The sequence below is a fragment of the Erinaceus europaeus genome, chromosome 14 (assembly GCF_950295315.1).
Source record: "Erinaceus europaeus chromosome 14, mEriEur2.1, whole genome shotgun sequence".
Lineage (NCBI taxonomy): Eukaryota > Metazoa > Chordata > Mammalia > Eulipotyphla > Erinaceidae > Erinaceus > Erinaceus europaeus.
In genome coordinates this window covers 68,202,253-68,226,245 of record NC_080175.1, presented here as the reverse complement: position 1 = coordinate 68,226,245, position 23,993 = coordinate 68,202,253, and the positions used below count along the sequence as shown (strand labels likewise).

The 23,993-nt window shown below is 37.8% G+C and overlaps 1 protein-coding gene and 1 pseudogene across 1 annotated transcript in view; both read left to right on the top strand.

The window, feature by feature from the left end:
• Positions 1–23,993, top strand: part of SPATA16 (spermatogenesis associated 16) — a 331,768-nt gene that overhangs the window by 231,171 nt on the left and 76,604 nt on the right. The gene's annotated exons all lie outside the window — the stretch shown is intronic.
• LOC132532901 (U6 spliceosomal RNA) lies at positions 8,526–8,626 on the top strand (annotated as a pseudogene).

Here is a 23,993-nt window from a genome sequence, read left to right as displayed (position 1 = left end):
TGTGAATTATTTGGGGGAAGAAATCTGACTCAGAGTGGACTCTCTATGTGTGTATCTCTGCTCTAGTTCCCTTTCCCCTCTTGTTACCCCTAGGATATACAGTGGATAGTAGGTTTGCATAACTGTCTATTCTTGCTATCCTTTCTTTCTTTTCTCTTTCTTCACTGGGATTTGGTTACTATTTTTTCACAGACTGGAAAAATTGTTAGGCTAACTGGTAACGATCAAACTACTTCAATACTTGCTTCAGTTGCTACTGTAATTCCTGAGGTTGGTGAGTGCAATTGTCATAAAGGTATTTAGTACAGTGTTACTTGTACTCAAGACACAACAACTGAGGAACAACAGAGCATAAAAAAAAAAGAAACACATAAATCAAAAAAATGGGTAGATCAAAAACAAATAAAACTGCTACTCCAATGAATGAAGACAAGAGCCCAGAAGAAACTACAAATCAGCCAGAAGTAGCCATAGATAAGAAAAGTATGCAAGCAATAATAAACTTATCAATCACAGAAATGAAAACAACATTGGAGGAAAGGAATGACAGTATTAGGGAAACAACAGTTGAGACCCCCAAAGAAAATACTGTTTATCTTGAGGCAATTAGAGAACTGAAAGCTGAAATAGCTGTAATGAAGAAAGAAGCTGAGGCAAGGGAAAGCAGACTAACAGAAGCTGAAAACAGAATTAGTCAGACAGAGGATGAGCTAGAGAAAACGAAGAAAGAGGTGAAAGAGCTTAAAAAGAGATTGAGAGACACTGAAAACAACAACAGAGACATATGGGATGATCTCAAAAGAAGTAACATTCGTATAATTGGCCTGCCAGAGGAAGAAAGAGAGGAAGGGGAAGCAAACGTTCTAGAGGAAATACTAGAAGAAAACTTCCCAGACCTGAATAACAGAAAGGACATCAAGATTCAAGAGGCCCAGAGAGTACCAAACAGAATCAACCCAGACCTGAAGACACCAAGACACATCATAGTCACAATGAGATGAAGTAAGGATAAAGAAAGGATCCTAAAGGCTGCAAGAGAGAAACAAAAAGTCACATACAAGGGAAAACCCATAAGATTATCTGCAGACTTCTCCACCCAAACTCTAAAAGCCAGAAGGGAATGGCAAGATATCTATCAAGCCCTGAATGAAAAAGGGTTTCAACCAAGGATAATATATCCTGCTAGACTTTCATTCAAACTAGATGGAGGGATCAAAACCTTCTTAGATAAACAATAGTTAAAGGAGGCAACCATCACCAAGCCGGCCCTGAAAGAGGTTCTAAAAGACCTCTTATAAACAAGAACATCACTATAATACTGGCAATATATCATAGCAAACAAAAATTTTTTTTGAACAATGGCACTACAATACATTAAATCCATAATATCAATAAATGTCAATGGCTTAAACTCACCCATCAAAAGGCACAGGGTGGGGGGATGGATCAGAAAACATAACCCAACCATATGCTGCTTACAAGAATCCCATCTGTCACAACAAGATAAACACAGACTTAAAGTGAAAGGATGGAAAACTATCATACAGGCTAATGGACCACAAAAAAGGGCAGGAACAGCCATTCTCATCTCAGATACGATAGATTTTAAATTAAATAAAGTAATAAAAGATAGGCAAGGACATTACATAATGATTAGAGGATCAATCAGCCAAGAAGACTTAACAATTATTAACATCTATGCACCCAATGAGGGACCATCTAAATACATTAAGCACCTACTGAAAGAATTTCAAAAATACATCAATAGTAATACAATAATAGTGGGAGACTTCAATACCCCACTCTCACACTTAGACAGATCAACAAAGCAGAGAACCAATAAAGATACAAGAGAATTGAATGAAGAGATCGACAGACTAGACCTCTTGGACATTTTCAGACTCCTCCACCCCAAAAAACTGGAATACACCTTCTTTTCAAATCCACATAACACATACTCAAGGATAGACCACATGTTAGGCCACAAAGACAGCATCAATAAATTCAAGAGCATTGAAATCATCCCAAGTATCTTCTCAGATCACAGTGGAGTAAAACTAACATTTAACAACAAACAGAAAATTATTAAAAGTCACAGAATTTGGAAACTAAACAACATGCTCCTTAAGAACCACTGGGTCAGAGACTCACTCAAGCAGGAAATTCAAATATTCCTGGAAACTAATGAAAATGAAGACACAACCTATCAAAATATTTGGGACACAGCTAAAGCAGTACTGAGAGGGAAACTTATAGCCATACAGTCACATATTAAACACCAAGAAGAAGCTCAAATGAACGACCTTACTGCACACCTCAAGGACTTAGAGGAAGAGGAACAAAGAAACCCTAAAGCATCCAGAAGGACAGAAATCACTAAAGTTAGAGCAGAAATAAACAACATCGAAAATAAAAGAACCATACAAAAGATCAGTGAAGCCAAATGTTGGTTCTTTGAAAGATTAAAAAAAAAAAAGAGGCTGTGGTGGGAATTGTGTGAAATAGAACCCCTCTTATCCTCCATCTACAGTCCTCTGCTCTACCAGCTGAGCTATCAAAGGGAGCTCAGTACCCCTCTTATCCTATGGCCTTGTCAATATTTCCATTTTATATTTAAAAGGGGGGGATGGGCCTCAGTATGCCTTGCAGGGGGATGGTGGTGACTTGTACACCAGCCTGCTATCTACAAATTGATAAGTCAAGCTCCTTACAAAAGAGCGGTGTTACTACTTAGACTCCCAAACCTGGTCTGCTGTAGTAGCCTTATATCAGCTCTCTGAATTAGAGAGATAGTTCTCATTTTGCATTTTATCTTGTGATTCTGGGTTATTTTTTTTTTTTTTATCATTTTAGTGGGGAAAGAAAGCTTTGCAGAAAACCTGTTGACACATAGGCGCTATGGGAAAAAGGGTCAACTAGGTCATGGTGGTTGTAATCCAGACTTGGCAGTAGTTGGAACATAGTGTAATAAACATTAAAATGTAACACTAAAATACCTGGAATATGTAATGTTATAAACAAAAATGAGAAAATAGCAGTATCATATAAAGCAAGAAAATTAACCCTAAGCCACTCTTGAAAAACACTTACTGTTTTTGCATCCTCATAAATATGTAGTTGTAGACATATATATATATATATACAGCTATATGAAATATCTATGTTTAATATTGTGCTTAACACTTCTGGTTTGGTTTTACAATTCTCTCAATACATGAAGGAAAAATTCTCCACCCTTTACGTAGTTTTTCCTTCTTTCCCCTCCTAAAAATCTGAGTTTCTGATGGTTCTTAAAGGAAGGGAAAAAAGTCAGCTTTGAATTGTTTTTAATCATTTTTCCTTTCATTTATTTTTTTTAATTGCCACCAATTACAATAACAGGCGACCAGGGTTATTACTTGGGCTGGGTGTCTGCACAAAAAATCCACTGGCAGCCTTTTTTTTTTTTCTCTCTCTCTCTTATTTGATAGAGACAAGAAATTGAGAGGGGAGGGGGAAATAAAGAGAGAGGGAGGCAGAGAGAGACCTTTATCATTGCTACACTGCTCATGAAACTTACCCCCTGCAGATAGAGACAGGGGGCTTGAACCAAGTTCTTGTTCATAGTAATGTGTGCAGTCAACTGGGTGCACCCCCACTAAGCCCCCATCTTCTCTCATTTTAGATGGCATGGCTTTTGGAGACTTAATTCAGTTTGAAAACTTAAGTCAATTTGAAACTTTTTAACAGTTAAGGATGTGAAATAACTATTCTGTGAAATTATTAAAAATATTAAACTGTGTTCACGTGGTATAAAATAATCTGTATACCCCAAAGCTTTTAATGTTTTTATTTATATTCAGACACCTCTTTGATGATTTTGCACACTAATTAAAATAACTTCCCTTTTTTTGAATCCATATGGTTTTATTTTGCTCAGTGTTTGAAGACTGTTCACTCTAGTTGTACAGTAGTCCTTACTGAATAATGACCTTTCTCACAGACTTCTCTGTTCCAAGTAATAAGATCTTAGAATTTTTAATACCAACCTTTGTATGGCATGATTTACTTTTTCTCAGGACCATGAAGTAACTGTTAAGCTAGTCTATCTTTAGCCAAGAAAGCACAGGCATTGTTTTACATAGGAAAATCTAAACTAGAAGTTAATCACTTATGATGGAGAAAAACCTCCAGAAACCCTTGGAGGGCTAATTTGTCCAAAGCAGTAAATGTAGGAAACATCATCATTAGCATGACAAGTCTTCATTTTATTCATTCTTCAACAGGTGAGGGTGGCCTGTTATAGCATTTATATGTTAGACACAAATCAGTGTTCAAACTAGAGACTAGACCTAGATAACAGTAGAGAGACAAGTCTCATGAAAACTGCACTTTTATTTTCACAGTATAAAATACCACTAGACATTGCAATTTGTTGTCACAGTGTGAGTGTGTTATTCAGATTTATACATATGTGCTATGTATGCATTTATATATGGGCATAGAGAAAAAATGTCCTCCTACAAGCCATCACTTTTTGAAATAAAGCTTTCTGGGAGAGGGCATGGCCTAGAAGATATTAATTACAGGATGATGAGAGAAATAGGAAAAAACATAGGTCCGGTTGCTAGGCAAAGCTGAAACTTAAGAAAAGAAAGAAATTATGGGGAAGTAGAAGAACACGAAAGAACGTTTTTGTAATGGGTTCTGGCATCATAAAGGCACTTTTCTTCATGGCACAGTAGCCCCTTTTACTGAATTCCAGGAAGATTGCCCAACCTCCTTGGTTTGCAGCCACCAGGGCCATGGAGCTGCTAGCTTCCAAGATGAGTAGGTCCTTTGTTGAGAGACTCTAGTGAAGCTTCCACTCTGTCTATTAAAGATTTATGCAAGTGTCCATCATATATGTGGAATTTTGTCAGTGCTTAACAAGGCTATAGACTTCATTTATGAGTTATTATCAAGTAAACAGCTCAGAGCAGAAGATTCTGACCAAGATCCACTGATATGAATCCCACCTCCATCATAAAGTATCACGTAAATTACTACATATCGTAGAACATAAAACTGAGTTATCCTTACCTGTAAAATGAGATGATGACTTTTCTGGTGTCATCATCACAAATAAGCAGAATGATTTATCTACAGCACCTAGCCAATGCATAATGAACACTGTTCAGTTAATAAATGAGTACCATAGATTTATCAATGAAGTACCAAGGCTTACATTGAGAAAATGCAATCAGCCTGCTTTGTGGTGACAGTCCCTGCAATCAAAATCTTGTCAACAAATGAAGCATCCCCAGAATCTTTCAATTTTTTTCTCCAATATTTACTTCTCTAAGAGCATTCCTTATTCACTTATTCCAAGTTATCTTGCAGAGTAGCCTAAGAAATAAAAGAACTGCTTGGTGGAGAAAGGAGTAAAATCTTGGTAACCAGGGCATGTGTTTCTTGTTACAACACTGCATTCAGTGACCTGTGTGCCAGACTCTATGTTATACTACAGTGTGTCATACCACCATCTAAATCACCAACCAAGAAATACAATCAACAAATAAACAACCTTTGGTCAGATTTCTAAAATGAATGAGAGAGAAGACACAGGTAAATAAAATCAGAAATAAAAGAATATGTTATGACAGACACTATAGAAATCATGATAAAGTACTAGGAACAATTATAGGGCAACACATTTCACAGCCTAGGAGAAATGAGCAAAATCCTGAAATCATACAGTATTCTATGACTTATTCAGAATGAAACTGAAAACCTGAACAGAGCCATCACAAATAAAGAAATTGAAATAGTAGTCAAGTTTCTCAAGAAGCAAAAGCTCAGCAACTGATGACTTCACTAAAACGTTCAGTGTTATTACCTCAAATTCTTTCATAAAGTCAAAAAGGATTGAAAGCTTCCAAACACTGTCTGTGAAACCAACAGTAGCCAGATTCTGAAACTAGATATTTAAAAAATGTTATGACCAATATCTAGAATTAATATAGATGCAAAAATTTCAAACAAAATTCTAGCAAACTGAATTCAGTAATATATTATAAACATCATATACCATGATCAAATGGAATTCATTCCAGGGGTACAAGGTTAGTTCAAGATATACAAATTAATAAATACTATATACATTATATACCTTTTCAGCAATATACATAGAAAAAGCAGTTGACAGGATACAATATCCTATTATGATTTTCAATGATGTGCATTTGAAGTATATATAATACCATAAATCAGCAATACCTTGATTTAAAAAAAATGAAAAATAATCTCCCTCAAAAAAAAAAGAAATACAGTGAGAAGACAATGTAACAGTTAAGAAAAGAAATAGCTATTTTGTTTATTTTTTTGAAATAGCTATTTTTATATAACCAAATAAAGTTATAGAAATGTATGATAAAATGTAGAACGATTAGAAAAAAAAAATAAAAGAAGTCCCAAACTGTGTTGACATTTACGATTGAACACAGTGGCTAAAACTCATTAGTAATACCCAGTGGTGCTTATGAAATAATTACAGGTAATGTAGCTATTTATTCCTGTAACATCTTTTGATGATTCATTTTAAGTCAACTAGAATAAAAGCCCTGAGACATCCTGAAGAGTCTGGAGGCTGCTGAAACCCACGTTTGTAGCTCCTGTTTCTATAAGCTGGTGTTTCTCTAAGGCATATGCAGAAAATTATTTAGGACCTTTAGGACAAGAACACAGTCTAAATTCTTTTTATACATGACATATGCTTTGCCATTATGTTAGACAGCTCCAGTTTACTATTAAATTCTCCTATCAAGCAGAGGTCTTTTTTTCTCATTTTTATAAATGTTACTCTTTGAAACAGGCATGCTATTTGATACCAAACCCTCTATCTAATGATACAAACATGATCTAGTGAGTATTCAGTCTAATGAGACATAAATAGTGGATAAAACAGTCTTATTTGTGGTCAGAAGGTGGGAAGATTGAATATTCCATTTTGTGTTAATATTATTGTGATCTGATTTGGGCTTGATGTGATAGCTATGTCCGTCTATTAGCATTAGAGTACTGAGTCAAATTCTTGTTTTCAGTCAGAGGAATAACAGAATCATGGAAGAGAAAAAAGAAAGTACACACTTGCTCTTATACTTTTAGGAATCTACTAACTGGTTAGAAAAATGAAAAGGCATTCATTATAAGTGAGTGAAACGTGGGTTCTTGTTTTGTTTCCATTTCTAATTATGTGACCTCAGATTAGTCACAAAATATTACCAAACATCAGTTTCCTTGGTTATAAAATTAAGTGAATATTTCTTTTTTAAAGATATTTTGTTTGTTTAATGATAGAGATACATTTTTTTCCAGAGTACTAATCAGCTCTGGCTTATGGTGGTGCGGGAGTGGGGAGTTTGAACCCATGACTCAAGCGTGAGAATCTTATTGCAATAACCATTATGCTATCTACCCCCACCCAAATTGAGTGACTTTAAAGTAGGGTAACTGAGCAGCCTGGAAAGTGGTACAGTGGCTCAAATTCTAGGCTTAACAAACATGACTTATTTACATACATAAGTAAACCTGGACTCTCAGGTTCAGTCCCCAACACCACTGTAAGCTACAGCTGAGTTCTCTAGTGTCAGTCTCTCTCTCTCTCCCTCTCCCTCTCTCTCTCTCTTTCTGCCTCCCTCCCTCCCTCTCTTCCTCTTTCTCCCTGTATCTCTCTCTCTCATTAAAACAAAACAATAAATAAAGTGTTAAAAACACTAGAGGAAGCCAGACATGTTTTCACATCTCTGAGAGAGAAGAGGGGGGAAAAGAAAGACAGTTGGAAGTAGTAATAAGTGTAGGGGTGAACTAAAAAGGAAGTAAGGGTCAGACTGTGACTGGACTGATGAAAAAATGGGAAATATATATAGAGAGAATCAGCCCAAATCGGTGACCCTAGGATAACTACTGTAGTTTCCAATGAAAAAGATGAGACACAGAACTCTGCTGGTGGGAACCGTAGGGAATTATACACCTATTATCTTATCACTTTATAAATCAGTATTAAATCATTAATTAAAAAAGAAAGTAACAGTAAATTACAAAAAAGCATAATATATGCACATAAATACATATATTCTAAATTTCTATAGCCATCACATATACTACTAAAGTAAATGTAAATATAATATTCTTATGACTTTTTAAATAGAATGTGTTATAAAGTAGGGAATTTTATTTTTCAGATTTGCTTGCTTTTTTTGACACATGTAAACTGACCATACAATCTTTATTTCCTGAGAATACAAATAAAAATTTTAATATCTTGAGTGAAGCTGAGGCAGGGTATTTATAACATGTATACCACTGAGCTGATAGATGTAATATCAAAGCTGCCAAATAGACCTTTATAATAGAAAAATACAGAAATTATGGTGACAGTTGTTTAATGAAAGAACTCCCATAACTTCAGGGTGATATTTCAACATGAAAGTGGTGATCATCAAGGCAGGGGCAAACAATGAACTGTTATATATTTTATTCTGACATATCATCTTAGTTAAATCATCATAAAAATCTCAGTACCAATAATAACATTGGAAGGTTGCAGAGATTAGCATGGACCCTGAGCAAGAATGACACATAAATTTGTAAAATATTCCATAACTTTTAGGGAAAAAATTAAATAAATGAAAGTCTCAATCCTCACTATTGCTTAAACTAATACAGTAAGTAGAATAGAAAAGTCTCAAAGTATGATATTAAGGAAGAACTTTTAGTTAATTCTAAACTTCAAAAAAATTGAAATCTCTCCAGTTAAACCCAGATATAGTTAAATAAATTGTCTTTGAAAACATGTCCACAAAATTTATTTTTTCTATTTCCTCATTAGTCTAATAAAGACTAAAAGTCCCAGCTCAATCACTTATAGTTTGCAACTATCAATCATTTATAGTTTGCAGCTATCGCATTCCTTCCTTTAAATTAAATAATGTTCACTCTGACAATAAAAACTATAAAGTCATAATATTTATTCAACCATCCTAGATTCTAGGTTTTACTCAGATTAAAGGAAATAAAGTATGTAAAATTATCACTCTCTAAAGGAAAGGCTTTTCTATCTTTTAAAATGCCATACATATAGGTATATGAATGGATAGATAGAATATAAATAAATAAATGTATATATAAATGGATAGATATATAAATAGATATATAAATGGATAGACAGAATATAAAATGAAATTGTGAGAGATTTCAGTCTTTATCATTGCTTATTGGGTTAATATGCTACAGTGCTACCAACTCCAAAATTCAATAACTTAAAAAATTAAAATAATAATAATGAAATCAGGACCTCATGTTTGAGAATCCAGTGCTTTATCTACTGTACTATATCCTGGGCCACAATTATTTCTAACTTTTAGAAATTTATTTCAGGACTGAACAGTGATGCACCAAGTTGAATATGCACATTGCCTTTTATAAGGACTGGATTCAAGTCCCCAGTCCCCACTTGCAGGGGGAAGCTTAACATGCTATAAAGTGATGCTGCAAGTATCTCTCTTTCTGTCTACATCTCTGTCTTCTCATTCCCTCTTGATTTCTCTCTGTGTGTCTATCCAATCAATGAACAAAACATTTAAAAATAAAATAAATGTTTAAATATTATGTTTTCAAGAATGAGCCCAAATCTTCACGCATGAGTTATGCCACTGACTCACTTCCCCAACCGTCTGTGTTTAGAGACAGACACAGAGACACCAAAGCACCCTCTCCCATTTGTAGAGGTCCACCTGTTTAAGTTCTTTGTACTCTCCTCAGTACTCTTATGTAGTAGAGGAGACCCAACTTAGGACCCCACACACAGAAAATGTAGGCTTTCTCCCCCATCCAGCATACAGGTGCCCTAAATTATAGTACCTTAAAAAATAAAATTTGATTTCTCTCTCACACTAGTCCAACTAGACCCAGATTCAACCATTAGATTGAAGGAAGCTTTGGTGTTGTGATCTCTCTCACACACTGATTCATTCTCTCTCTCTCTCTCTTTCTCTCTCTCTCTCTTTCTACTGCTCTATCTCTATCTGAAAATATGAAAGGAAGACAAAAAGAAATAGAAATAAAAAGGGAAAAGAAGAGAATGAGGGATGGAGGGAATAAAGAAAAAAAGAAATCAGATATCCCTAATTAATTCTTCTCCAGTCAATAGCAGGAGAACTGTCATTATCTTGGTAACACAGTGCCATGCTCCTCTGTACTCTAGAGTTCTTCCTTTTCAAGGAGTTGCTAGGGAAAGAAAACAGTATCACTTGAGCAAAGACATGTGGGCTCAACTGGGAAAAGTGAGCAGCCTCCTGCCAGTATTCCATCTGCCCACACTTATACAGGTACACATTTCACTACAAGGAAGTCTAGAGTGGCTGGGTAGTGGACCACCCAAAAGAGTATACATGTTACTATTTGTTCAAGTCCCCCAGTCCCCACTTGTTCGAGGGTATGGGGGGGGTGTTCATAAGTTTTGGAGCAGTGATACAGATGTGTCTCCTCTCTGTCTCTATTATATATTTCTTATACTTATATATAATTTTATATATTTATGAATATCTCTCACCATATGTCAACAAAACATAAAAAAATATCACTGGTAATAATAGAGAAGTGCAAGCACTGGTGGCAAAAAAAGAAAGACAGAAAGGGAAAGGTGGGATTCGACTTCCGGAGGCGGAGCTACGAGCAGCAGATCGCTTTCTCTCCTCTCCTCTCCTCTCCCGGATCAACTAGGAATACCAAAGGAGAACACCCGGACCGAAACAAGACAGGACTAGAATGACCACAGAAACCCAGTAAATCACCCGTGAGTACAAACACGCGTGGCTGGTGACAGAGGAGAGAGGGGCCTAAGGAGAGATTAAGTGACTGCTAACAGTTCGACAGTTTGTCAGTGGAGACAACACCTCCAGTCTGCTCCACCAACAAGGGGACAGCTGAAGGGAGGAAAGGACTCCCCAGAGACTCACCAAGTGCAACTCTGAGTCTCCATTGCTACTACCCTCAGAATCTGGAGCAGCAACAGGGAGGGACACCAGGGGACAGAGATCTAACCAGGAAACTCAGGAGAAGACCTATACCTCGGTGGCATAGCTGAGGGGCTGTGAAAGTCTCTTTGCATAACCACTGGATTATCTCTGCCACACCCTGCTTTATCTCTTGGTCAGGAGTCAGTGATTAAGCTAAGAAGCCTATTGATAGTTTAAAAGCCCTCAGGCTCCCATAGCCTACAGGGGAAAAGGAAAAAAAAAGGCTTTTACACCACTGGACTCCAACTCAGGGATTGAAAAAAATGTTAACTTATATAAAATGGTTAAAACAACAAGAAAAAATATTGGAGACTCGAACCAGGAGAAGAGTCCAGCTAAAAGTCCTCCAGAGGGTGAAGCACAAAACAATGAGTCCAACATCCAAACATTAGCTAAGGAAATAATAACAGGAGTGAGTAAAGAATTTGAAAAAATTATAATCAGAAATGCAGGAACAACAAATGAGAATATGGAAGAAAATTCTAATTATCTCATGGTTATTAGAGAGCTGAAAGCTGAAATCGCTGAGCTAAGAAGGCAACTAGCTGAACAAGCTAAAACAGTATCAGAGCAGGGCAACAAAATAGATGAACTCCAGAAAGCAGTAGAGGGCAGAGAGAATAGAATCAATGAGGCTGAAGACAGAATTAGCAAGATTGAGGATGAATTAGAGACAACTAAAAAAGAAGTAAGAGATCTCAAAAAGAGATTAAGAGATACTGAAAACAACAACAGAGTCCTATGGGATGACTTCAAAAGAAACAATATACGCTTATTGGCTTACCAGAGGAAGAAAGAGAAGGGGAGGAAGAAAGCGTTCTCCAGGCCATAATAGCTGAAAATTTCTCTAGTCTAGACAACACCAAAGACATAAAGATTCAAGAAGCCCAGAGGGTCCCAAACAGAATTAACCCAGACCTAAAGACACCAAGACATGTCAGACTTAGATTGGAAATGAATAAGGATAAAGAAAGGATCCTCAAGGCTGCAAGAGAAAAACAAAGAGTCACCTACAAAGGAAAACCCATAAGATTAGCAGCAGACTTCTCCATACAAACACTACAGGCCAGAAGAGAATGGCAAGATATCTATCGAGTGCTCAATGAGAAAGGCTTTCAGCCAAGAATACTATATCCTGCTAGACTGTCATTCAGACTAGATGGAAGCATCAAAACCTTCTCAGACAAGCAACAGTTGAAGGAAGCAACCATCACCAAGCCTGCCCTGAAAGAAGTTCTGAAAGGTCTCCTATAAACAACCAGACCACCACAAATAGGACATATATCAAAACACTCTAAAACTCTACATTATAGAATGGCATTAAAATATCTTCAATCTTTGATATCAATAAATGTCAATGGCCTGAATTCACCTATTAAAAGACACAGAGTAGGAAGATGGATCAGAAAACACAACCCAACAATATGTTGTCTACAGGAAACTCACCTAACTCAACAAGACAAACACAGACTTAAAGTGAAAGGATGGAAAACTATCATTCAAGCCAATGGCCCACAAAAAAGGGCAGGAACAGCTATTCTCATATCTGACATGATAGACTTTAAAATAGATAAGATTAAAAAAGATAGGAATGGACACTACTTAATGCTCAGAGGATCAGTCAATCAAAAGGACTTAACAATTATTAACATCTATGCACCCAATAAGAAGCCATCTAAATACATCAAACTTCTACTGAAAGAGCTACAGCAATATATTAACAGTAACACAATCATAGTAGGGGACTTCAACACCCCACTATCTCAACTAGACAGATCATCCAGGCAGAAAATCAGTAAAGACATAAGGGAGCTAAATGAAGAGATAGATAAACTAGAACTATTGGACATTTTCAGAGTCTTTCATCCCAAGAAACTGGAATACACATTTTACTCAAATCCACATGGATCATTCTCAAGGATAGACCATATGTTAGGCCACAAAGACAGCATCAGCCAATTCAAGAGCATTGAAATCATCCCAAGCATCTTCTCAGACCACAGTGGAATTAAACTAACACTTAACAATCAACAAAAGATTAGTAATGGTGCCAAAATGTGGAAGCTCAACAGTACACTTCTTAACAATTTCTGGGTCAAAGAGGAAATCAAGGAAGAAATCAAAATGTTTCGAGAGTTCAATGAAAATGAAGACACAAGCTATCAAAATATTTGGGACACAGCTAAAGCAGTCCTAAGAGGAAAGTTCATAGCTATACAAGCACACATTAGGAAACAAGAAAAGGCACAAATAAACAGCCTGATTGCACATCTCAAAGACCTAGAAGAAGAACAACAAAGGAATCCTAAAGCAACCAGAAGGACAGAAATTACTAAAGTTAGGGCAGAAATAAATAACATTGAGAATAGGAAAACCATACAAAAGATCAATGAAAGTAAATGTTGGTTCTTCGAAAGAGTAAACAAAATCGACAAACCTTTAGCCAGACTCACAAAACAAAAAAGGGAGAAGACCCAAATAAATCGGATAGTAAATGAAAGAGGAGAAATCACAACAGACACTGCAGAAATTCAACATATCATGCGAGGCTTCTATGAACAACTATATGCCACCAAGCTAGAGAACCTGGAAGAAATGAATGATTTCCTAGATACCTACCAACTTCCAAAACTAAGTAAAGAGGATGTGGATAACATGAACAGGCCCATCACAGCTAATGAAATTGAAACAGTTATCAAAAATCTTCCCAAAAATAAAAGTCCTGGACCAGATGGTTTTACAAATGAATTCTACAAAACTTTCAAAGAAGAACTAATACCTCTACTTTTAAAAGTCTTCCAGAAGATTGAAGACACTGGAATACTCCCTGCCAGCTTCTATGAAGCCAACATCACCCTGATACCAAAAGCAGACAGGGACACAACCAAAAAAGAAAACTACAGACCAATATCTCTGATGAACATAGATGTGAAAATATTGAACAAAATTCTAGCCAACCGGATACAGCAGTATATCAAAAAAATTGTTCATCATGACCAAGTGGGGTTTATCCCAGGCATGCAAGGTTGGTTTAATATACGTAAATCAATCAATGTGATCCACCACATCAACAAAAGCAAGACCAAAAACCACATGGTCATATCAATAGATGCAGAGAAAGCCTTTGACAAAATACAACATCCCTTTATGATCAAAACACTACAAAAAATAGGAATAGATGGAAAATTCCTGAAGATAGTGGAGTCTATATATAGCAAACCTACAGCCAACATCATACTCAATGGTGAAAAACTGGAAGCATTTCCCCTCAGATCAGGTACTAGACAGGGATGTCCACTATCACCATTAGTATTCAACATAGTGTTGGAAGCTCTTGCCATAGCAATCAGGCAGGAGCAAGGAATTAAAGGCATACAGATTGGAAGAGAAGTCAAACTCTCCTTATTTGCAGATGACATGATAGTATACATGGAAAAACCTAAGGAATCCAGCAAGAAGCTTTTGGAAATCATCAGGCAATACAGTAATGTGTCAGGCTATAAAATTAACATTCAAAAGTCAGTGGCATTCCTCTATGCAAACACTAAGTTAGAAGAAATTGAAATCCAGAAATCAGTTCCTTTTTCTATAGCAACAAAAACAATAAAATATCTAGGAATAAACCTAACCAAAGAAGTGAAAGACTTGTATACTGAAAATTATGAGTCACTACTCAAAGAAATTGAAAAAGACACAAAGAAGTGGAAAGATATTCCATGTTCATGGGTTGGAAGAATTAACATCATCAGAATGAATATATTACCCAGAGCCATCTACAAATTTAATGCTATCCCCATCAAGATCCCAACCACATTTTTTAGGAGAATAGAACAAATGCTACAAATGTTTATCTGGAACCAGAAAAGACCTAGAATTGCCAAAACAATCTTGAGAAAAAAGAACAGAACCGGAGGCATCACACTGCCAGATCTCAAACTGTATTATAGGGCCATTGTCATCAAAACTGCTTGGTACTGTAACATGTACAGACACACTGACCAGTGGAATAGAATTGAGAGCCCAGAAATGAGGCCCCACACGTATGGACATCTAATCTTTGACAAAGGGGCCCAGACTATTATATGGGGGAAGCCGAGTCTCTTCAACAAATGGTGTTGGAAACAATGGGTTGAAACATGCAAAAGAATGAAACTGAAGCACTGTATTTCACCAAATACAAAAGTAAATTCCAAGTGGATCAAGGACTTGGATGTTAGACCAGAAACTATCAGATACTTAGAGGAAAATATTGGCAGAACTCTTTTCCGCATAAATTTTAAAGACATTTTCAATGAAACGAATCCAATTACAAGGAAGACTAAGGCAAGTATAAACCTATGGGACTACATCAAATTAAAAAGCTTCTTCCCAGCAAAAGAAACCACTACCCAAATCAAGAGACCCCTCACAGAATGGGAGAAGATCTTTACATGCCATACATCAGATAAGAGTTTAATAACCAACATATATAAAGAGCTTGCCAGACTCAACAACAAGACAACAAATAACCCCATCCAAAAATGGGGGAAGGACTTGGACAGAATATTCACCACAGAAGAGATCCAAAAGGCTGAGAAACACATGAAAAAATGCTCCAAGTCTCTGATTGTCAGAGAAATGCAAATCAAGACAACAATGAGATATCACTTCACTCCTGTGAGAATGTCACACATCAGAAAAGATAACAGCAGCAAATGCTGGAGAGGGTGTGGGGTCAAAGGAACCCTCCTGCACTGCTGGTGGGAATGTCAATTGGTCCAATCTCTGTGGAGAACAGTCCGGAGAACTCTCAGAAGGCTAGAAATGGACCTACCCTATGACCCTGCAATTCCCCTCCTGGAGATATATCCTAAGGAACCCAACACATCCATCCAAAATGATCTGTGTACACATATGTTCTTGGCAGCACAATTTGTAATAGCAGCCAAAACCTGGAAGCAACCCAGGTGTCCAACAACAGATGAGTGGCTGAGCAAGTTGTGGTATATATACACAATGGAATACTACTCAGCTGTAAAAAATGGTGACTTCACCGTTTTCAGCCGATCTTGGATGGACCTTGAAAAAATCATGTTGAGTGAAATAAGTCAGAAACGCAAGGATGAATACGGGATGATCTCACTCTCAGGCTGAAGTTGAAAAACAAGATTAGAAAAGAAAACACAAGTCGAACCTCAAATGGAATTGGAGTATTACACCAAAGTAAAAGACTCTGGAGTGGGTGGGTGGGTGGGGAGAATACAGGTCCATGAAAAATGATGAATGAAATAGTGGGGGTTGTATTGTTAAATGGGAATCTGGGGAATGTTATGCATGTAAAAAAAAAAAAAAGTAGAAATGCAAAGCAGAAATTGACTGAGTTTGGAGTATGGCACCAAAGTAAGAAAGCAGAAGTACACTAGAGTTTGCAGTGAGTACCTCCCTAATACTTCCTCTCCACTTTTCCAAGCTTTGGGTCCATGATTGCCCAACAATTTGTTTGGCTTTGTATGTTAACTCTCTTTTCAGTCACCAGGTTCCAGGTGTCATCAGGATGCCGGCCAGACTTCCCTGGATTGAAGACCCCACCAATATGTCCTGGAGCTCAGCTTCCCCAGAGACCCACCCTACTAGGGAAAGAGAGAGGCAGACTGGGAGTATGGGCCGACCAGTCAACGCCCATGTTCAGCGGGGAAGCAATGACAGAAGCCAGACCTTCTACCTTCTGCAACCCACAATGACCCTGGGTCCATGCTCCCAGAGGGATAGAGAATGGGAAAGCTATCGGGGGAGGGGTGGGATATGGAGATTGGGCGGTGGGAATTGTGTGGAGTTGTATCCCTCCTACCCTATGGTTTTGTTAATTAATCCTTTCTTAAATAAAAATAAAATAAAATAAAAAATAAAAAAAAGAAAGGGAAAGGTGATATTTGAGACCATAATTCTAAATTAAATATAAACATGTAATTGATAAGTAGTCTACTCACCTCTAGAAAAAAATATGTAAGCCCCTCCATGCTTAGGTGAATTAGGCTAGAAAATTCTGACAATCTGAATGTACCTTCCACATCTAATCTCAGAGGTAAAACAGTTTACCGTGATTATGATCAGACCTGTATTAGGAACAATCAAGGGGTCATTTAGTAATAATCTGTAAGTATTTTTTAAAATTTCTTTATTGGGGGATTAATGTTTTTCATTTCACAGTAAATATAATAGTTTGTACATGCATGATATTTCTCAGTTTTCTACAGAACAATACAAGCCCCACTAGGTCTTCTGTCATCCTTTTCCAGGACCTGTACTCTCCCCCCACTCACCCCAGAGTCTTTTACTCTGTACACCAAATCTGTATGTATTTATCACATTTTTGTCATTAGAAATATAAAAATTTTCCCAGCTCCCATGGCACTGGAGGAAGTTTCAGTATTGTGGTCTTGGTCTCTCTTTCTTTCTCTGTCTGAAAAAGTCAGCCTAGAACTGTGAAGGTTGGGTGATTTAAAAAAATCGAGTTTTCAGTTACTGTGCTACTGTCCTTGAACACATAATTATGAAGTTACAGCCTATCCAAATATTTGAAGTATATTTCTTCTCCTAGATTTTACTGGTCACCTTGAGTGCTCTTAGAAACCTACCAGGAGAGAGGTCTGATGGTACTTCATTTGATATAGCTCACATTACTATGCTCAAGGAACTGAGTTTGAGCACCCAGTTCCCTTCTGCAGAGACAAAGATTCATGAATACTGGATGTGTAGTATGAAAGCCTCTCTCTCTCTCTCTCTCTCTAATACCTCTCTCTCTCTCTCTCTCTCTCTCTATATATATATATATATATATATATATACATACACATATATATTTCTCCCCACCATATTTCTCTGTCACCCTCTGTCAATAAATAAATGGCCACCAGGATTGGTGGAGTCGTTTCCCAGTGATAACCCTCATGAAAAAAAAAATTCTATCAGGAGGAACCAACCCTTTGGAGTTTATTAGAGGGAAATGAGTTTGGTTATGTTTTTGGTCATCTTTTCTCCTCTATTCTCTTTGCCTTGACTTTCCTTTATGTGAAGTATTTCTTCCATCCTGTTTCTCTTAGCCTTTTTTTGTTATACAATTATTCTGGACAATGGTAATAAAATGGCTGAACTAAGGAATGAAGTTGAGAGAAGTGAGAGCAGAACAACTGAGTCAGAAAACAGAATTAGCAAGATTGAGGATAGATTAAAGAAAATTAAGAAAGAAGAAAGAGAACTAGATAGGAGATTTAGATACACTAAAGAAGCTGGATGGTGACATACCTGGTTGAGCACACACGTTACATTGTGCGAGGACCAGGTATAAGCCCTGGTCCCTACCTGTAGGGTGACAGCTTTGTGAGTGGTGAAGCAGAGTTGCAGGTGTCTCTCTGTATCTCTATACAGAGAGATTTGGCTGGATATCTCTATCCAATAAGTAAATAAATATAACAAAAAAATTTTATAAAGAAGATAAACTTGGGCCAGGGTAGATAGCATAATGGTTATGCAAAGACACTCTCATGCCTGAGGCTCCGAAATTCCAGGTTCAGTGCCCTGCACCACCATAAACCAGAGCTGAACAGTGCTCTGGCGTTTCTGTCTGTGTCTTTCTCTCTCTGCATCTCTCTCAAAAATAAAAATTAAATTAAATTAAAATACTTTAAAAAAAGATAGACTGAAAACAACAATTCTCCTAGACAAATTGGTTCCTGAGGTTGCAAGTTGCTTTTTTTTTTCCTGCTTAACTAAGGTACAGGGTAAATTATTATAAATTTTTGTTTGTAGAGAAAATGATCTTCCCACACACCCTTGAGATATATGTAGCTACAAGCTTTGAAACTTTGATAAGAGTAAGAATAACAATAGACAGTTATTAGGACCCCAAATGTAAACACCTAATTTTAAAGTTTAAGTCTAACACTAGAGAAAGGATATCAGCAATGTGCACTTAATTCCAGGACCTGGGAGTAACAATCTCATTTTCTGCACACATGCAGAAACCCCCCCAACAAATTACTCAATGATAGAACACATTTGGCATATTTAAAACTGTCCTTTGGAATATGCCTCCATTTCCAGTAGCTTGGTGTGTTCAAGCTCTAGTTACTCAGTGAATCTCTTTCTCTGTTTTCAAAAGCAAGGAAACATCCTTGACCAATTGAAAGAATTAGAATTTATATTCTAATATCTGTGTACTACAAAATCTTAAGCTTTAAAAAAGAATGGGCTGGAGAGATAACATAATGGTTATTCAAAAGACTTTCATTATTGAGGCAATGAAGGTCCCAGGTTCAATTCCCAGCACTTCCGTGGGGGTTGGGGGGCAGTAGCTTCTTTGGCTATAAGAGTTGCAAGGGAGGAAAGATTATACAGATCTTAAAAAATTACTTTTTTTCAATTTTTAAAAATTTTATTACTCATTTACAGTAATAAATAAGTAATACAGTAAATATTGATTTACAAAAGTATAGGATAATAGGGGTATAATTATGCACCATTCTCACCACCAGAGTTCTGCATCCCCCTTCCCTCCACTGGAAGCTACAGTAGTTCTCCCAAGTTTGCAGATATGGGTTAACTATTATTCCTATAAATATTTCTCTATATTTTTATATATTTGCCCATTCTTTTCCATGGTCCTGCCTTTTCTTCCTTTCTGTGTCACACACCTACACATATTACTATTTTCAAATAGTCTTCCTTTTTTCCTCCTCTGTGGGTCCTGATATTGTTGAAGTTCAGAGCCTTTAAGTCATCTTTCTCTGTCATTTCTCCCCCTCTGTGAGTATGGACCAAAATTTTTTATGGGAGTTCTGGCTTCTGTAATTGCTTCTCTACTGGGCATGAACTTTGGCAGGTCGATCCATACCCCAGCCTATTTCTGTCTTTCCCTGGAGGGGTAAGGCTCTGGGGAGAGGAGAGATTCCAGAACACATTGGTGAGATCATCTGTCCAGGTAAGTCAGGATGAAATCATGATAGCATTTGCAACTTGGTGATGGCTGAAAGGTGGCAAAATATAAAGCAGGGCAAAATGATTAATGAACAGGAACCAAAAAGTAGAAATAGAGTAGATGAGAATAGGAATCTGTCTATGGCCATACCACCCTGAACACGCTTGATCTCATAAGCTAAGGATTGGGCCTGGTTAGTACTTAGATGGGAAAATAGGAATCTTAGGGTGAAAAGAAGCTAGGGAGTCTATTTTTTTGGTATGTTCCTATGGACCCATGACTTTTGTAGTATTGCTTGAGTTTGATAGCTAACATGGAGGTGGACAAAAAATATTATCTGGGGGGCCAGGTGGTGGCACACCTGGTTGAGCGTACACATTACAATGCACAAGGACACAGGTTCGAACCCCTGGTCCCCACCTACAGGAGGAAAGCTTCGCAAGTGGTGAAGCAAGACTGCTGGTGTCTCTCTGTCTCTCACCCTCTCTATCCCTCCCTTCCCTCTCAATTTCTGACTGTCTCTCTCCAATAAATAAATAAAGATAATAAAAAATTTTAAAACAATATTGTCTGGAAAGATAGTGTGAAAGATAAGAAGAGGTCTAGAAAGCTGGATTATGTCAGAGAATAGCTCCCAATCTGGAAGAAAATATATGAATAAAATTAACTATTTATCCCATCAACTTGAACCAAGGCATATATATACATATTTAGCATAGGAGTTTGTATAATCTCTGAGTACCTGTCAGTCTGAGCTCATAGTTCATGGTCACAACTGGGAATGTTTTAGGCTGCACTCATTTCAGGATCTGTCTTCCTCAAATGACAAAGTAGGGTGACTCAGCCTCCCTTCAGAAAGTGGGGCAGTCCCTGCCATTGCTACTTTAGAGGGAGGACAAGTTCCTGGAGTGGCCCAGGAGAGGATTTATGATGATGTTCTTGATAAAGGTGACCAGTGATGGTGGAGAGAAGAATCTAATTGAGGTTTAGGCCCATGATATCTGTGGAGGAATCCAAGGATTGGGCCCCAGATGATGAGATGTCTTCTATTGACTGAAAAGGTCATCATTAAGTGAAGTCTTTTGTTGCTCTTTTATTTATCTGAGGAGCTTAGACTTTCTCCTAGTTGTTAAAATGTTGAGTGTCATATGTGGTATCCAAACTGGTATAAGTTTATGGGATCATCCTTCTTTGGGTCTTTCTACTAGATTGCCACGCTTAGTCCGTCGAAGTCTAATTGGCTAGTCTTAGAAAGAGTTTAAATAGCAATAGTTAATTATTATTATAACTAAGTTAGTTTGGGCTTTGTACTTCTATGAGAATTCAATGGTTAAGAATCTACTATAATAGACCTGACATCACTGTGCTTTGTGCCCTTTAGATATCTAAGATAACAAAGAGTGTGTATGTGTGTCTGTGTGTCTGTGTGTGTGTGTGTGTGTGTGTGTGCACATGCGCACAATATGTGACTATAGTGTATAGGTATATACACTATTATATCCCATTACTTTATAAGAGCAGTTGGAAATAGGATCAAAATGTCATGATTATCTCTGAAAGAATTGCAAATATACTGGGCTGTCAAAAACTCCATGATGTGGGAGTCAGGCGGTAGCGCAGCGGGTTAAGCACATGAGACGCAAAGCACAAGGACCTGTGTAAGGATCCCGGTTCGAGTCCCTGCTCCCCACCTGTAGGGAGTCACTTCATAGGCGGTGAAGCAGGTCTGCAGATGTCTATCTTTATCTCCTCCTCTCTGTCTTCCCCTCCTCTCTCCATTTCTCTCTGTCCTATCCAATAGCAATGACATCAAATAATAACTACAACAACAATAAAAAATAAGGGCAACAAAAGGGAAAATAAATAAATAAATGTTAAAAAATCCATGATGTATTTTTTTTTGTTTTCCTATACAAAAAAAAATGCATCATGACTTTTCTGACAACCGTACTCACACAAGACGCACACACTCTCTCTCTCTCTCTCTCTCACACACACACACACACACACACACACGCACACACATAAGAATGATGTATCAGAATCAGGTACAAGAGTAATCTGTAATCTCATTTCTACTCTGTTACATTTTTTTCTTCTTGGAGCTATACTTTCCTTTGAGAAAACATCTTCGTGGAGAAGTCAGCTCTGCTATTACTATTACGTATGTATTCTGCTCACTCACTCTTGCCCATCTTCAGCAAGGAGGGCAGAAGACACACAAGGAACATCATATCTGTTGGTTCTGGGGTGAGGAGAGAGAGAGACCCTTGTCAGCACATCCCCCTAAATGTAATGTGATGCCTTGGGCATCAATCCAACAGTGAAGAGTGTTTGGGGAGCAGATCAAGCTCCACACAGAAACCACACTTCTGCCAGTGGCCAAAAATAAAAGCTGGTACAGGCTCTTGGGCACAACTTGCTGCTTCCCTACTGTGAGATGGCTTCTGGAAGCTTCCCTGCCAGCAGTCCCTTAAGCTGCCAGCCACTGGAACAGAAATGGGAAGAAGAGTGTATTTTCTCCCATCCTGGCCTTACAAGATACTATTCATGATTTGCTGGAAGCAAACAAGAATTAAAGGCCTTCACTGATTTTTTTTTTGAACTACAATTTAAATCAAAATTCTCCTCCCTAAGTTATTCAGAAACATGATAAAAAACAAAACAAAAAACCTATCTGGGTGACACACCTAGTTGAGTACACGTTACAATGAGCAAGGAACTGGGTTTAAGCTCCCCAGTCCCCACCTACTTTGCATGTAGTGAAGCAGTGCTGCAGGAGTCTCTCTGTCTCTCTCCCTATCTACCTCCTCCTTCCTCTCGGTTTCTGAATGCCTCTATCAAATAAATAAAGATAATTTAAGGGAGCTGAGCGGTAATGCAGCAGGTTAAGCGCACATGGTGCAAAGCGCAAGGACCAGAGCAAGGATCCTGGATCGAGCCCCTGGTTCCCCACCTGCAGGGAGTCGCTTTACAAGCGGTGAAGCCCCCGGTTCCCCACCTGCAGGTGTCTTTCTTTCCCCCTCTATGTCTTCCCCTCCTCTCTGGATTTCTCTCTGTCCTACCCAACAACAACAGCAATAACAACAACAACAATCTTCTTCTAGCATTTGCCCTTCTTACGTAGCCAGTCAACAGGTCAGATTGAAAGCTGTCAGGAGCTGCTTGTTGCTGGCTTTGAAAGTGACTGGGATCCATGTGGATTCAGTCGGCTAGGAAGGATCGTCAGTTTCCCCAATGAATGGGTACTCACGGGATGCACCACGAGAAGGTCGATCCAATGCATCCCACAACAACAATGATAAACAACAAAGGCAACAAAAGGGGGAAAAATAGCCTCCAGGAGCAGTGAATTTGTAGTGCAGGCACTGAGCCCCAGCAATATAACCCTGGAGGCAAAGAACAAACAAAACAAAAAACAAACAAGATAATTTAAAAAAAAAAAAACTACCTGGGTGTCTGGAACTATTCTGGGTTAAATTGTGCCACCACCTTCCCTCAACCGCCAGTCAGTCTTTCACATACTGACATTCTAACATCATTGCTTCAGACTGTGACTATTTTTGCAAATAAGATAAAGAAGTCATTAAGTTCAAATGTGATGTATAGATGACCTTTAATCCAGTATGATGAGTATCCTTATAAAAAGAGGAAATTAGGATACAGACACTCAGAGGGAAACCCATGTGACTGTACCAGGAGAGGGGCCAGGTGGTGGCACATCTGGTAAAGTGCACATATTACATTCTACAAGGACCTGGGTTCAAGGCCCTGGTCCCTACCTGCAGTGGGGAAAGCTTCACAAGTGGTAAAGCAGAGCTACCTCTCTCTCTCTCTCTCTCTCTCTTCCCCTCCCCCTTCCCTCTCCTCCCACATAAACATACTCTCTTTCATGTGAAGCTCTCTTTTCATGTGAAATAGAAGGGAATATGAGAAGTTGTACCCATTGGGTTAACCATTAAATTAATCTCCCCACACCAGAAAGTGGGGGAATATTTTTTTCA